Here is a 16,050-nt window from a genome sequence, read left to right as displayed (position 1 = left end):
AACAATTGGTTTCCCAGAAGCATTCTCTCCTGACATTTCGCCCACATCTCTTATGCAACTTTTGATTTAGCACTAAAATGTGACATAATACTAATAATATAACATACTAGTGGTGCATTATAGATATTGTGGTATATTATTAATATAGTACAATCTAAGAAATCATAATTGGTTTCCCAGAAGCATTCTCTCCTGACGTTTCGCCCACATCTCTTATGCAACTTATGATTTAGCACTAAAATGTGACATAATACTAATAATATAATATACTCGTGGTGTATTATAGACATTGTGGTATATGATTAATATAGTACAATCTAAGAAAAAATAATTGGTTTCCCAGAAGCATTCTCTCCTGACGTTTCGCCCACATCTCTTATGCAACTTATGATTTAGCACTGGTATGTGACATAATACTAATGATATAACATACTAGGGGTGTATTATAGACATTGTGGTATATGATTAATATAGTACAATCTAAGAAATAATAATTGGTTTCCCAGAAGCATTCTCTCCTGACGTTTCGCCCACATCTCTTATGCAACTTATGATTTAGCACTGGTATGTGACATAATACTAATGATATAACATACTAGGGGTGTATTATAGACATTGTGGTATATGATTAATATAGTACAATCTAAGAAATAATAATTGGTTTCCCAGAAGCATTCTCTCCTGACATTTCGCCCACATCTCTTATGCAACTTATGATTTAGCACTAATATGTTACATAATACTAATAATATAACATACTAGGGGTGTATTATAGACATTGTGGTATATTATTAATATAGTACAATCTAAGAAAAAATAATTGGTTTCCCAGAAGCATTCTCTCCTGACGTTTCGCCCACATCTCTTATGCAACTTATGATTTAGCACTAAAATGTGACATAATACTAATAATATAACATACTAGGGGTGTATTATAGACATTGTGGTATATGATTAATATAGTACAATGTAAGAAATAATAATTGGTTTCCCAGAAGCATTCTCTCCTGACGTTTCGACCACATCTCTTATGCAACTTATGATTTAGCACTAAAATGTGACATAATACTAATAATATAATATACTCGTGGTGTATTATAGACATTGTGGTATATGATTAATATAGTACAATCTAAGAAATAATAATTGGTTTCCCAGAAGCATTCTCTCCTGACGTTTCGCCCACATCTCTTATGCAACTTTTGATTTAGCACTAAAATGTGACATAATACTAATAATATAACATACTAGGGGTGTATTATAGATATTGTGGTATATTATTAATATAGTACAATCTAAGAAATCATAATTGGTTTCCCAGAAGCATTCTCTCCTGACGTTTCGCCCACATCTCTTATGCAACTTATGATTTAGCACTAAAATGTGACATAATACTAATAATATAATATACTCGTGGTGTATTATAGACATTGTGGTATATGATTAATATAGTACAATCTAAGAAAAAATAATTGGTTTCCCAGAAGCATTCTCTCCTGACGTTTCGCCCACATCTCTTATGCAACTTTTGATTTAGCACTAAAATGTGACATAATACTAATAATATAACATACTAGGGGTGTATTATAGACATTGTGGTATATGATTAATATAGTACAATCTAAGAAATAATAATTGGTTTCCCAGAAGCATTCTCTCCTGACGTTTCGCCCACATCTCTTATGCAACTTTTGATTTAGCACTAAAATGTGACATAATACTAATAATATAACATACTAGGGGTGTATTATAGACATTGTGGTATATGATTAATATAGTACAATCTAAGAAATAATAATTGGTTTCCCAGAAGCATTCTCTCCTGACGTTTCGCCCACATCTCTTATGCAACTTATGATTTAGCACTAAAATGTGACATAATACTAATAATATAATATACTCGTGGTGTATTATAGACATTGTGGTATATGATTAATATAGTACAATCTAAGAAAAAATAATTGGTTTCCCAGAAGCATTCTCTCCTGACGTTTCGCCCACATCTCTTATGCAACTTATGATTTAGCACTAAAATGTGACATAATACTAATAATATAATATACTCGTGGTGTATTATAGACATTGTGGTATATGATTAATATAGTACAATCTAAGAAAAAACAATTGGTTTCCCAGAAGCATTCTCTCCTGACGTTTCGCCCACATCTCTTATGCAACTTATGATTTAGCACTGGTATGTGACATAATACTAATAATATAACATACTAGTGGTGTATTATAGATATTGTGGTATATTATTAATATAGTACAATCTAAGAAATCATAATTGGTTTCCCAGAAGCATTCTCTCCTGACGTTTCGCCCACATCTCTTATGCAACTTATGATTTAGCACTAAAATGTGACATAATACTAATAATATAATATACTCGTGGTGTATTATAGACATTGTGGTATATGATTAATATAGTACAGTCTAAGAAAAAATAATTGGTTTCCCAGAAGCATTCTCTCCTGACGTTTCGCCCACATCTCTTATGCAACTTTTGATTTAGCACTAAAATGTGACATAATACTAATAATATAACATACTAGGGGTGTATTATAGACATTGTGGTATATGATTAATATAGTACAATCTAAGAAATAATAATTGGTTTCCCAGAAGCATTCTCTCCTGACGTTTCGCCCACATCTCTTATGCAACTTATGATTTAGCACTAAAATGTGACATAATACTAATAATATAACATACTAGGGGTGTATTATAGACATTGTGGTATATGATTAATATAGTACAATCTAAGTAATAATAATTGGTTTCCAGAAGCATTCTCTCCTGACGTTTCACCCACAATGTAATTTTATTGGTATCTATTTTTATTTCTGAAATTTCCCACCCTCGGCTTATACTGGAGTCAATGATTTCCCAGGGTTTTTTTGTGGTAAAATTAGATGCCTCGGTTTATATTCGGGTCGGCTTATATCCGGGTATATAGGGTATTTGAAGAATATTCCATGGAGAGGCCTTCGTCCTCATCCTCCTCCTCCTCATCCTCCTCCTCCGTCTCCATTGACGGCAATGCGGGGAATTTTCCAGTCCGCCTGCAATGCGCGCCTTTCACCACTGGATGGAGACAAACACACACAGCGGCTTCTTCCCATTCATTTTCTCTCCGCCTGCAATGCGCGCCTTTCACCACTGGATGGAGACAAACACACACAGCGGCTTATTCCCTATTCACTTTCTCTCCGCCCGCAATGCGCGCCTTTCACCACTGGATGGAGACAAACACACACAGCGGATTCCTGGCCATTGAATAGCCTTGCAGCATCAAAGCCTGGCTGCTTCATACCTAGGGGACTCCATTGTCGGCCAACTTGAATCCCATTGAATAGCCTTGCAGCATCAAAGCCTGGCTGCTTCATACCTAGGGGACTCCATTGTCGGCCAACTTGAATCCCATTGAATAGCCTTGCAGCATCAAAGCCTGGCTGCTTCATACCTAGGGGACTCCATTGTCGGCCAACTTGAATCCCATTGAATAGCCTTGCAGCATCAAAGCCTGGCTGCTTCATACCTAGGGGACTCCATTGTCGGCCAACTTAAATCCCATTGAATAGCCTTGCAGCATCAAAGCCTGGCTGCTTCATACCTAGGGGACTCCATTGTCGGCCAACTTGAATCCCATTGAATAGCCTTGCAGCATCAAAGCCTGGCTGCTTCATACCTAGGGGACTCCATTGTCGGCCAACTTGAATCCCATTGAATAGCCTTGCAGCATCAAAGCCTGGCTGCTTCATACCTAGAGGACTCCATTGTCGGCCAACTTCAATCCCATTGAATAGCCTTGCAGCATCAAAGCCTGGCTGCTTCATACCTAGAGGACTCCATTGTCGGCCAACTTCAATCCCATTGAATAGCCTTGCAGCATCAAAGCCTGGCTGCTTCCTACCTACGGGGAATCCTCTTTATGCCACGAAGGAAACCCCACTAAGGACTACGCCACAGCAACGCGTGGCCGGGTACAGCGAGTTATATTATACGACTATATTGTAATATTATTAGTAATATTTCATATAATAAAAATATACAATTATAGTGAATTATATGTACATCCTCTGGAGGAGAGAGGGCGGTCTAGAAATAAAGTTTTGTTGTTATTATGTTATTCTTATTGGAAAACTAAGCAAGGGGGGGTTATATCTCCTAGGCTCCAATGGCATTGAGCTGTTGTAGGGTTTGTATAGGATGGTGGGAGTTGTAGTTTGACAAGGCACCGGCACTCCTGGGCAGAAGACGGGAAAGACCTTGCAAAACCCTAACTCCCAGGATATTATTATTAGTAGTATTACTATTGTCATGTAATTATATTTCCCAAATGGCTCAATGATAGATCAATGGGATTCCTTATGTCTTTTCTCTTTGTCGCCCTCCTGTGGACAGAAGAATATTGCACTTGCCTTGGGATTCTGAGTCTTCGCTCTCTGCTGCCATCCAATGGTCAGAGGCGGAAGTGCAGCCTCGAGCGTTGAAGGCGCCTTTGTGCTGCACTTCCCGACCTGACCATTGGATGGCAGCAGAGAGCAAAGAATCAGAGTTTCAAGGCAAGTGCAATATTCTTCTGTCCACAGGAGGGCGACAGACAGAAAAGCCATTAGGACTTAATGTAATATTAATTGATATTTCTTTGATCCAGTATTAATCTTAAATAATACTAATACTACTAATAATAATCTTGGGAGTGAGAGGTTTGCAAGGCCTTTCACCCCCTCCACCCAAGAGTGCTGGTGCCTTGCCAAACTGCAACTCCCACCATCCCATGCAACCTCTGCAACTTTGCAACCGCACAATACTATGGCCATGTTCCCGAAGCATTCTCTCCTGACATTTCGCCCACATTTATGGCAGGCATCCTCAGAGCTTGTGTGGTATTTTGGAAAACTAAGCAAGGGAGGTTTATCTATCTGTGGAATCACGTCCAGGGCGAGAGAAAGAACTCTTGTCTTGGAGGCAAGTGTGAATGTTGCCATTGGCCGCCTTGATTAGCATTGAATGGCCTTGCAGCCTCAAAGACTGGCTGCATTCCTGCCTGGGGGAATCCTTTGTTGTGAACGCGTTAGCTGGCCCTGATTGTTTCCTGTCTGGAATTCCTGTGGACTCGCAGGCCTGGGATAGTGAGCATTTATCGCACTTTAACTCTCCTTTTTATAAAGAAACAGCTCTCTCTTTTACACCAAGGTGGCCTTTGTGATCATTCGGAAGACCGTTTCCAGACTCAGGGCAAAATGCAACGGTTCTTCTCCCATCCTCTGTTCGTTCCCAGAGATTTTACTTAGTTTCAGGCGAATGGCGCAACAAGCCAAATGTCTGCATTTCCCTCCCCAATAAAAACACCCAAAACCTGGCCGTCGTGAAATAATAAACTTTATTGATTTCATGATGGGAGCCACCGTTTTGTATAGAAACAGAATCAAAACAAGCTCAGCGAGTTGTAACTCAGCCGTAAGGACAGAGAAGTGAGAATTCAGGCGGCTCCTACGTGTGTTTTCCCTTTCTGGGTTTAAGAAATGGTGCCTGGGAAGGAAGGAAGAGGTTTCTCAAGGAAATTGCATACATTTGCAACCAAAGTTGGTGTAAAGAAGTGTGTGTTTTTATTTTGATTTATGGATGACATGTTTATTTGATTTTGTTTAAACAGCCAGGTTTGGTTAAGTTTATTTTTTTATTTTATTTTTTGTATCATTTTTATTGAGAAGTTTCTTTTAAAACATCAAACATAAAACATAAGACGACATACGGCAGGGGAACAGGGAAGGGAGGGCAGGGGCAGGGCAAGTGTGTCTGGATTAGGGATTGTGAGAGGGGATAGACACTAGCAATGGGGGGGGGGATTGACTTCCGATCTTTGTCACTAATCATTTATGTTCCAATTAGATAGTTCTTATCATCTTTTCTTAAGGTAATAATAATAATAATAATAATAATAATAATAATAATAATAATAATAATTTTAGTTTTATACCCCGCCCCATCTCCCCGAAGGGACTCAGGGCGGCTTACATGGGGCCAAGCCCAGATATCAGACAATATAAAAACATATCAATAAAACAAGTCAATCAACAATAAAACAAATCATAAAACAAATGAGGTCACATACAATAAATATACTGATAAAATCCCGGGTTGGCTCCAAAAAGTAATATCTCCTACCCAGAAAAGAAGAAACCAACAGAGAAGATGTGCTTGGGAGGGGGGGGGATAATTATACCATTGTATTACATTTTAAAAAGAACAAAAAATGTAATGCCTGCAAGACATTTGTGGAGGGGGAAAAATAACTAGACTTTCCTGCAATTTTTTTAATGAGGAAGAGCTTAAGGGTTAAACTATTACATATACCTCCCATTCTAAGATCCCCATGGATGCAAGTAAACCTTATATTTCGCGGATATTTGGGCCAGAAACATATCACAGAATTGCAGCGAAGAACATAGAGAGGCCTACAAACACTTTGGAGGGGAGAGTTTACTACAGTAAGTAAAACCATGCATATCAAATCTATAGATAAGGAGACTGTACTGCAATCAGTAAAATCTTCATTATGTTTACCTAAACTACAACTTCCCAGAAAATCTGAATACAACCTTGCTGGTTCCCTTCTCTGAAGTAACAAGGTAGTCTTCAAAGTTTGACCAGTCCGTGGCTCTTATAGCTCTTCCGTTGCTCTTTCTCATTCAGAAGGTAAGTTTGTCCATATCCTTTATTTCAGTCCATTTGGTCAGCCAGGCATCTTTCGATGGGGCTTTCTCACTTTTCCATTGTTTTGCGATTACCATCCTTGCTGCAGTAATAAAAAAATGTAAATAGTTTATCTGTATTTAAATCTACCTTATCTAATTCATCATATAACCCTAGCAGGAGGAGCTCAGGCGTCTTCGCAAAGTTTGTGTTTAGAATTTTATTACTTTCGTCTAACATCATCGTCCAAAATTTTGCCATCTTTCTACAACTCCACCACATAGGGTGGTACGAGCCCACTTGAGATTTACATTTCCAGCATTTATTATTAGTATTTTTATACATAAATCCTATCTTTTGGGGGGTTAGGTACCATCTATGCATTACTTTCAGCCAGTTTTCTTTCATGTCCATGGAGTACGTGTATTTAATTTTTTTTCCTCCAAATCGATTCCCACTCATGTAGGTAAATCGGACATATGAAATAACAGAATAATATAATAACGACGCAATATAATAATAATATAATATAATATGAAATAAGAACAAAATAATATAATAATGATGAAAAACAATAATAATAATATAAAATAATATAAGATCCAAATAATATAAGGATGCAAAATAATAGTAATATAATAATAATATAAAATAACAACATAATAATGCAAAATACTGTGTATTATAATAACACGAAATAACAGAATATAATAATGATGCAAAATAATAATTATAATACGCAATACGTAAGAACAAATATAAAAATGATGTAAAATAATAATATAATAATATAAAACAACAACATAATAATGCAAAATCATGTGTATAATAGTATGAAACAACAAAATTATATAGTACTAGCTGTGCCCGGCCACGCGTTGCTGTGGCGTTGTCTGGTGGTGTTAGTGAGAAATTGTTGTGGTAGTGGTGGTATTGAATGTCTGTTGTATGGTTGTCTTGATGTTGAGTATGCATTTGGTTGTTTGTGTCCTGGGAAAGTGGTGAGGGTAGAGGGGGTCTATGTCCCTGTGTAGTATTGTATAGTATTTATATGTTGTCCATGTGTTGGGAATGCTTGGATTGTGTCCTGCTGCATAGTAGAAAGGGTTGGGCTGGATGGCCCTTAGGGGTCTCTCCAAACTCTTGGATTCTATGCTTCTATTATTATTATTATTATTATTATTATTATCATCATCATCATCATTATTATGTAGAGGCTGGATGGCCATCTGTCAGGAGTGCTTGGATTGTGTCCTCCTGCATGGTAGAAGGAAGTTGATCTGGATGATCCTTAGGGGTCACTCCAAACCTTAGGATTGTATGATGATGTTATTATTATTAGTATTAGTATTGAGAGGCTGAGTGGCCATCTGTTGGGAGTGCTTGGCTTGTGTCCTGCATGGCAGAATTGGGTTGGGCTGGATGGCCTTTAGGGGTGTCTCCTAACTGTCTGATGCTATGAATCGATGTGTATTATTATTGTGCAGATATTGGATGGCCATCTGTCAGGAGTGATTGGATTGTGTCCTCCTGCATGGTAGAAGGAAGTTGAACTGGATGGCCCTCTTGTGCCTGTCCCCTGGGGTGAGTAGGTTGCTAGGAGACCAAGTGGGCAGAACTTAGCCTTGTAATTGGCAGCAATTGGATAAAAACAATTACTCCTCTCCCTCTAATTAGGACTTTATTTTTCTTTTCTTTTTGTTGTATCAACCTAGAGCCGTGGATGATGGATTGTGTTGTCACATTTCGAGGTTGGGGGGCCTGTGGTTTTGTTGTTTTGTCCGCTGCCCTGATGCCATCACTCTTTTATATATATAGATAATAATGATGTAAAATAATAATATAATATAATATGAAATATAAACAAAACGATATAAGAATGTAAAATAATAAAATATAAAATATAAAATAAAAACCAATAATATAAGGATGCAAAATAATAATAATATTATAATAATATAAAATAACATAATAATGCAAAATACTGTGAATTATAATAATATGAAATAACAGAATAATATAATAACGATACAAAATAATAATAATAATATAATAAAATATGAAATAAATATAATATAATATGAAATAAGAACAATATAATATAATATAATAATAATGCAAAATGATAATAATATAAAAACCAAATAATATAAGGATGCAAAATAATAAAAATAATATAATATAAAATAACAACATAAAAATGCAAAATGATATGTATAATAATATGAAATAATAACAACATAATAATGCAAAATACTGTGTATTATAATAATATGAAATAACAGAATAAAATAATAATGATGCCAAATAATAATATAATAAAATATGAAATAAATATAATATGAAATAAGAACAAAATAATATAATATAATAATAATGTAAAATGATAATAATATAAAAACCAAATAATATAAGGATGCAAAATAATAAAAATAAAATAATATAATATAAAATAACCACATAATGCAAAATCATGTCTATAATAATAATATGAAATAATAAAGATATAATATATTATAAACGCAATGCAACATAATATGTACGATAATAATATAATATGAAATAATAACACAATAATTTATAATATAATCTAAAGGCCTTTTCCTGCCGTTCTCCTCAGCGGCGCTTCGCTCGCCTCACTCACCCCGGCCGCCATCTTGGCTGTTCCCTTCCCCGGCCCTCACGCGCCAGGCCACGCCCCTTGCCCCGCCCCCAAGTCCCGGCAGGTCCATCACGCAACCCGTCCCTTCCGTCGCCAACCCTGACACATCCATGGACCTCATATTCAAACAACATAATCATACGTAACGATTATTAATAAGCTCGAAGACTATATATCTCTGATATTATAAAATTATTTATTTTGTATTATTGCGGCTACGATGGGAAACGCCCCCGCACTACATATCTGCCAGGACGCGCTTCGACCAATGAGGGAGCGAAGGAAGGGGAAAGGGGCGGGACCTCCCAAGCAACAACCAATGGGAGAAGAGAGCGGAGGCGGAGGGGGGAAAAGGCGGGATAGGAGGAACATAGAGGTATGAAATGAAAAGAGCGCCCCTGCAATGCGGAAATGGAACATAGAAGTATGAAAAGCAAAGAGCGCCCCGCAATGCAGAAAGTAAACATAGAGGTATGAAAAGTAAAGAGCGCCCCGCAATGCAGAAAGTGAACATAGAAGTATGATAAGTAAAGAGCGCCCCGCAATGCGGAAAAGGAACATAGAGGTATGAAAAGTAAAGAGCGCTCCCGCAATGCAGAAAGTAAACATAGAAGTATGAAAAGTAAAGAGCGCTCCTGCAATGAGGAAATGGAACATAGAGGTATGAAAAGAAGAAAAGGAACATAGCGGAGCATTTTGCCCACATCTCTTATGCAACTTTTGATTTAGCACTAATATGTGACATAATACTAATAATATAACATACTAGGGGTGTATTATAGACATTGTGGTATATTATTAATATAGTACAATCTAAGAAAAAATAATTGGTTTCCCAGAAGCATTCTCTCCTGACGTTTCGCCCACATCTCTTATGCAACTTATGATTTAGCACTAAAATGTGACATAATACTAATAATATAACATACTAGGGGTGTATTATAGACATTGTGGTATATGATTAATATAGTACAATGTAAGAAATAATAATTGGTTTCCCAGAAGCATTCTCTCCTGACGTTTCACCCACATCTCTTATGCAACTTATGATTTAGCACTAAAATGTGACATAATACTAATAATATAATATACTCGTGGTGTATTATAGACATTGTGGTATATGATTAATATAGTACAATCTAAGAAAAAATAATTGGTTTCCCAGAAGCATTCTCTCCTGACGTTTCGCCCACATCTCTTATGCAACTTATGATTTAGCACTAAAATGTGACATAATACTAATAATATAATATACTCGTGGTGTATTATAGACATTGTGGTATATGATTAATATAGTACAATCTAAGAAAAAATAATTGGTTTCCCAGAAGCATTCTCTCCTGACGTTTCGCCCACATCTCTTATGCAACTTATGATTTAGCACTAAAATGTGACATAATACTAATAATATAATATACTCGTGGTGTATTATAGACATTGTGGTATATGATTAATATAGTACAATCTAAGAAAAAATAATTGGTTTCCCAGAAGCATTCTCTCCTGACGTTTCGCCCACATCTCTTATGCAACTTATGATTTAGCACTGGTATGTGACATAATACTAATAATATAACATACTAGTGGTGTATTATAGATATTGTGGTATATTATTAATATAGTACAATGTAAGAAATAATAATTGGTTTCCCAGAAGCATTCTCTCCTGACGTTTCGCCCACATCTCTTATGCAACTTATGATTTAGCACTAAAATGTGACATAATACTAATAATATAATATACTCGTGGTGTATTATAGACATTGTGGTATATGATTAATATAGTACAATCTAAGAAAAAATAATTGGTTTCCCAGAAGCATTCTCTCCTGACGTTTCGCCCACATCTCTTATGCAACTTTTGATTTAGCACTAAAATGTGACATAATACTAATAATATAACATACTAGGGGTGTATTATAGACATTGTGGTATATGATTAATATAGTACAATCTAAGAAATAATAATTGGTTTCCAGAAGCATTCTCTCCTGACGTTTCGCCCACATCTCTTATGCAACTTTTGATTTAGCACTAAAATGTGACATAATACTAATAATATAACATACTAGGGGTGTATTATAGACATTGTGGTATATGATTAATATAGTACAATGTAAGAAATAATAATTGGTTTCCCAGAAGCATTCTCTCCTGACGTTTCACCCACATCTCTTATGCAACTTATGATTTAGCACTAAAATGTGACATAATACTAATAATATAATATACTCGTGGTGTATTATAGACATTGTGGTATATGATTAATATAGTACAATCTAAGAAAAAATAATTGGTTTCCCAGAAGCATTCTCTCCTGACGTTTCGCCCACATCTCTTATGCAACTTATGATTTAGCACTAAAATGTGACATAATACAAATAATATAATATACTCGTGGTGTACTATAGACATTGTGGTATATGATTAATATAGTACAATCTAAGAAAAAATAATTGGTTTCCCAGAAGCATTCTCTCCTGACGTTTCGCCCACATCTCTTATGCAACTTATGATTTAGCACTAAAATGTGACATAATACTAATAATATAACATACTAGGGGTGTATTATAGACATTGTGGTATATGATTAATATAGTACAATCTAAGAAAAAATAATTGGTTTCCCAGAAGCATTCTCTCCTGACATTTCGCCCACATCTCTTATGCAACTTTTGATTTAGCACTAAAATGTGACATAATACTAATGATATAACATACTAGGGGGGTATTATAGACATTGTGGTATATTATTAATATAGTACAATCTAAGAAAAAATAATTGGTTTCCCAGAAGCATTCTCTCCTGACGTTTCGCCCACATCTCTTATGCAACTTATGATTTAGCACTAAAATGTGACATAATACTAATAATATAATATACTCGTGGTGTATTATAGACATTGTGGTATATGATTAATATAGTACAATCTAAGAAAAAATAATTGGTTTCCCAGAAGCATTCTCTCCTGACGTTTCGCCCACATCTCTTATGCAACTTTTGATTTAGCACTAAAATGTGACATAATACTAATAATATAACATACTAGGGGTGTATTATAGACATTGTGGTATATGATTAATATAGTACAATCTAAGAAATAATAATTGGTTTCCCAGAAGCATTCTCTCCTGACGTTTCGCCCACATCTCTTATGCAACTTTTGATTTAGCACTAAAATGTGACATAATACTAATAATATAACATACTAGGGGTGTATTATAGACATTGTGGTATATGATTAATATAGTACAATGTAAGAAATAATAATTGGTTTCCCAGAAGCATTCTCTCCTGACGTTTCGCCCACATCTCTTATGCAACTTTTGATTTAGCACTAAAATGTGACATAATACTAATAATATAACATACTAGGGGTGTATTATAGACATTGTGGTATATGATTAATATAGTACAATGTAAGAAATAATAATTGGTTTCCCAGAAGCATTCTCTCCTGACGTTTCGCCCACATCTCTTATGCAACTTATGATTTAGCACTAAAATGTGACATAATACTAATAATATAATATACTCGTGGTGTATTATAGACATTGTGGTATTTGATTAATATAGTACAATCTAAGAAAAAATAATTGGTTTCCCAGAAGCATTCTCTCCTGACGTTTCGCCCACATCTCTTATGCAACTTATGATTTAGCACTAAAATGTGACATAATACTAATAATATAATATACTCGTGGTGTATTATAGACATTGTGGTATATGATTAATATAGTACAATCTAAGAAAAAATAATTGGTTTCCCAGAAGCATTCTCTCCTGACGTTTCGCCCACATCTCTTATGCAACTTATGATTTAGCACTAAAATGTGACATAATACTAATAATATAATATACTCGTGGTGTATTATAGACATTGTGGTATATGATTAATATAGTACAATCTAAGAAAAAATAATTGGTTTCCCAGAAGCATTCTCTCCTGACGTTTCGCCCACATCTCTTATGCAACTTTTGATTTAGCACTAAAATGTGACATAATACTAATAATATAACATACTAGGGGTGTATTATAGACATTGTGGTATATGATTAATATAGTACAATCTAAGAAATAATAATTGGTTTCCTAGAAGCATTCTCTCCTGACGTTTCGCCCACATCTCTTATGCAACTTTTGATTTAGCACTAAAATGTGACATAATACTAATAATATAACATACTAGGGGTGTATTATAGACATTGTGGTATATGATTAATATAGTACAATCTAAGTAATAATAATTGGTTTCCAGAAGCATTCTCTCCTGACGTTTCACCCACAATGTAATTTTATTGGTATCTATTTTTATTTCTGAAATTTCCCACCCTCGGCTTATACTGGAGTCAATGATTTCCCAGGGTTTTTTTTGTGGTAAAATTAGATGCCTCGGTTTATATTCGGGTCGGCTTATATCCGGGTATATAGGGTATTTGAAGAATATTCCATGGAGAGGCCTTCGTCCTCCTCCTCCTCATCCTCCTCCTCCGTCTCCATTGACGGCAATGCGGGGAATTTTCCAGTCCGCCTGCAATGCGCGCCTTTCACCACTGGATGGAGACAAACACACACAGCGGCTTCTTCCCTATTCACTTTCTCTCCGCCTGCAATGCGCGCCTTTCACCACTGGATGGAGACAAACACACACAGCGGCTTCTTCCCATTCATTTTCTCTCCGCCTGCAATGCGCGCCTTTCACCACTGGATGGAGACAAACACACACAGCGGCTTCTTCCCTATTCACTTTCTCTCCGCCTGCAATGCGCGCCTTTCACCACTGGATGGAGACAAACACACACAGCGGCTTCTTCCCATTCATTTTCTCTCCGCCTGCAATGCGCGCCTTTCACCACTGGATGGAGACAAACACACACAGCGGATTCCTGGCCATTGAATAGCCTTGCAGCATCAAAGCCTGGCTGCTTCATACCTAGGGGACTCCATTGTCGGCCAACTTGAATCCCATTGAATAGCCTTGCAGCATCAAAGCCTGGCTGCTTCATACCTAGGGGACTCCATTGTCGGCCAACTTGAATCCCATTGAATAGCCTTGCAGCATCAAAGCCTGGCTGCTTCATACCTAGGGGACTCCATTGTCGGCCAACTTGAATCCCATGGAATAGCCTTGCAGCATCAAAGCCTGGCTGCTTCATACCTAGGGGACTCCATTGTCGGCCAACTTGAATCCCATTGAATAGCCTTGCAGCATCAAAGCCTGGCTGCTTAATACCTAGGGGACTCCATTGTCGGCCAACTTGAATCCCATTGAATAGCCTTGCAGCATCAAAGCCTGGCTGCTTCATACCTAGGGGACTCCATTGTCGGCCAACTTGAATCCCATTGAATAGCCTTGCAGCATCAAAGCCTGGCTGCTTCATACCTAGGGGACTCCATTGTCGGCCAACTTGAATACCCTTGCAGCATCAAAGCCTGGCTGCTTCATACCTAGGGGACTCCATTGTCGGCCAACTTGAATCCCATTGAATAGCCTTGCAGCATCCAAGCCTGGCTGCTTCATACCTAGAGGACTCCATTGTCGGCCAACTTGAATCCCATTGAATAGCCTTGCAGCATCAAAGCCTGGCTGCTTCATACCTAGGGGACTCCATTGTGGGCCAACTTGAATAGCCTTGCAGCATCAAAGCCTGGCTGCTTCATACCTAGGGGACTCCATTGTCAGCCAACTTGAATCCCATTGAATAGCCTTGCAGCATCAAAGCCTGGCTGCTTCATACCTAGGGGACTCCATTGTCGGCCAACTTGAATAGCCTTGCAGCATCAAAGCCTGGCTGCTTCATACCTAGGGGACTCCATTGTCGGCCAACTTGAATAGCCTTGCAGCATCAAAGCCTGGCTGCTTCATACCTAGGGGACTCCATTGTTGGCCAACTTGAATATCCTTGCAGCATCAAAGCCTGGCTGCTTCGTCCCTAGGGGACTCCATTGTCGGCCAACTTGAATCCCATTGAATAGCCTTGCAGCATCAAAGCCTGGCTGCTTCATACCTAGGGGACTGCATTGTTGGCCAACTTGAATAGCCTTGCAGCATCAAAGCCTGGCTGCTTCATACCTAGGGGACTCCATTGTCGGCCAACTTGAATCCCATTGAATAGCCTTGCAGCATCAAAGCCTGGCTGCTTCATACCTAGGGGACTGCATTGTTGGCCAACTTGAATAGCCTTGCAGCATCAAAGCCTGGCTGCTTCATACCTAGGGGACTCCATTGTCGGCCAACTTGAATCCCATTGAATAGCCTTGCAGCATCCAAGCCTGGCTGCTTCATACCTAGAGGACTCCATTGTCGGCCAACTTGAATCCCATTGAATAGCCTTGCAGCATCAAAGCCTGGCTGCTTCATACCTAGGGGACTCCATTGTCGGCCAACTTGAATCCCATTGAATAGCCTTGCAGCATCAAAGCCTGGCTGCTTCATACCTAGGGGACTCCATTGTCGGCCAACTTGAATCCCATTGAATAGCCTTGCAGCATCAAAGCCTGGCTGCTTCATACCTAGGGGACTCCATTGTCGGCTAACTTGAATCCCATGGAATAGCCTTGCAGCATCAAAGCCTGGCTGCTTCATACCTAGGGGACTCCATTGTCGGCCAACTTGAATCCCATTGAATAGCCTTGCAGCATCAAAGCCTGGCTGCTTCATACCTAGGGGACTCCATTGTCGGC

General features: G+C 37.6%; 1 long non-coding RNA gene across 6 annotated transcripts in view; it reads right to left on the bottom strand.

Moving 5' to 3' along the window:
- Positions 1-5,370: 5,370 nt before the first annotated feature.
- The window catches only part of LOC134292315 (uncharacterized), a 153,016-nt gene continuing 142,336 nt past the window's right edge, over positions 5,371-16,050 (bottom strand). For all 6 annotated transcript variants that reach the window (XR_010000187.1, XR_010000186.1, XR_010000183.1 and 3 more), the window contains one exon: positions 5,371-6,805. This is a non-coding gene — a long non-coding RNA (uncharacterized LOC134292315). The remainder of the gene's footprint in view (positions 6,806-16,050) is intronic.

Source organism: Anolis carolinensis, unplaced genomic scaffold, assembly GCF_035594765.1.
Source record: "Anolis carolinensis isolate JA03-04 unplaced genomic scaffold, rAnoCar3.1.pri scaffold_7, whole genome shotgun sequence".
Classification (NCBI taxonomy): domain Eukaryota; kingdom Metazoa; phylum Chordata; class Lepidosauria; order Squamata; family Dactyloidae; genus Anolis; species Anolis carolinensis.
Note: the sequence above shows the minus strand (reverse complement) of the source record. Positions and strands in the feature narration are given on the sequence as shown.